Raw genomic sequence first — 2,024 nt, 5'->3', positions numbered from 1 at the left:
CCTTTCGTTCCACTTCCAGTTACTATGTCAATAGGATTGGGACTTCTGCTTGTTCCGACCGCAACAAAAAATCTTCGTCGTATGTGGGCTTTTCCCAGTGTTTCATTGCTAAGTATAGTTATGGTTTTTTCGGCCGATCTGTCTGTTCAACAAATAGATGGCAGTTCCATCTATCAATATCTATGGTCTTGGACCATCAATAATGATTTTTCCTTAGAGTTCGGACACTTGATCGACCCACTTACTTCTATTATGTCAATACTAATCACTACTGTCGGAATCATGGTTCTTATTTATAGTGACAAGTATATGTCTCATGATCAAGGATATTTGAGATTTTTTGCTTATATGAGTTTTTCCAATACTTCCATGTTGGGATTAGTTACTAGTTCCAATTTGATACAAATTTATATTTTTTGGGAACTCGTGGGAATGTGTTCGTATCTATTAATAGGTTTTGGTTCACACGACCAATCGCAGCAAATGCCTGTCAAAAAGCATTTGTAACTAATCGTGTAGGGGATTTTGGTTTATTATTAGGAATCTTAGGTCTTTATTGGATAACAGGTAGTTTCGAATTTCGGGATTTGTTCGAAATCTTCAATAACTTGATGCATAATAATGGAGTTAATTCTTTATTTGCTACTCTGTGTGCTTCCCTATTATTCGCTGGTGCAATTGCTAATCTGCGCAATTTCCCCTTCATGTATGGTTACCTGATGCCATGGAGGGACCCACCCCTATTTCGGCTCTTATACATGCTGCTACTATGGTAGCAGCGGGAATTTTTCTTGTCGCTCGACTTATGCCTCTTTTCACAGTTATACCTTACATAATGAATCTCATTTCTTTGATAGGTATAATAACGGTACTATTAGGAGCTACTTTGGCTCTTGCTCAAAGAGACATTAAGAGAAGCTTAGCTTATTCAACAATGTCTCAATTGGGTTATATTATGTTAGCTCCAGGGATGGGTTCTTATCGAGCTGCTTTATTCCATTTAATTTCTCATGCCTATTCGAAAGCATTATTGTTTTTGGGCACCGGATCCATTATTCATTCAATGGAACCCATTGTTGGATATTCTCCAGATAAGAGTCAGAACATGGTTCTTATGGGTGGTTTAAGAAAATATGTACCAATTACCAAAATGACTTTTTTATTAGGTACACTTTCTCTTTGTGGTATTCCACCTCTTGCTTGTTTTTGGTCCAAAGATGAAATTCTTAATGATAGTTGGTTGTATTCACCGATTTTCGCGATAATAGCTTGTGCTACGGCGGGATTAACTGCATTTTATATGTTTCGGACATATTTACTTACTTTTGAGGGGTATTTATATGCGCATTTTCAAAATTACAGTGGCACTCAAAATAGCTCGTTTTATTCAATATCTATATGGGGAAAAGAAGAATCAAAACTGGTTAACAGAAATTTGCTTTTATCAAAAATAAATAAGAATGAAAAGGTTTCTTTTTTTTCGAAGACGACATATAAAATTGATGGGAATGTACGAAATCTAATGCGATCCTCTAGTACTCATTTTGACAATAAAGATACTTCCATGTATCCTCATGAATCAGATAATACAATGCTATTGCCTCTACTTGTGTTGGTCCTATTTACTTTGTTCGTTGGATTCGTAGGAATTCCTTTCGATCAAGGAGTAATGGGTTTGGATATATTATCCAAATGGTTAACCCCATCAATAAACCTTTTACATCAAAATTCGAACTATTCGGTGAATTGGTATGAATTTGCGACAAATGCATTTTTTTCAGTCAGTATAGCCTATTTCGGAATATTCATAGCGTCTATTTTATATGGTTCTGTTTATTCATCTTTTCAGAATTTGGAATTAATCAACTCATTTGTTTAAAATCGGCCCTAAGAGAATTTTCTTGGACCAAATAATAAATGGGATCTACAATTGGTCATATAATCGTGGTTACATAGACCTTTTTTATGCAATATCTTTAACTCAGGGCATAAGAGGATTAGCCGAACTAACTCATTTTTTTGAT

This window comes from Tasmannia lanceolata, unplaced genomic scaffold (genome assembly GCF_043159265.1).
Source record: "Tasmannia lanceolata isolate RefF3 unplaced genomic scaffold, GAP_Taslan_0.1 ptg000277l, whole genome shotgun sequence".
In the NCBI taxonomy this organism is placed as follows: Eukaryota; Viridiplantae; Streptophyta; class Magnoliopsida; order Canellales; family Winteraceae; genus Tasmannia; species Tasmannia lanceolata.
Note: the sequence above shows the minus strand (reverse complement) of the source record.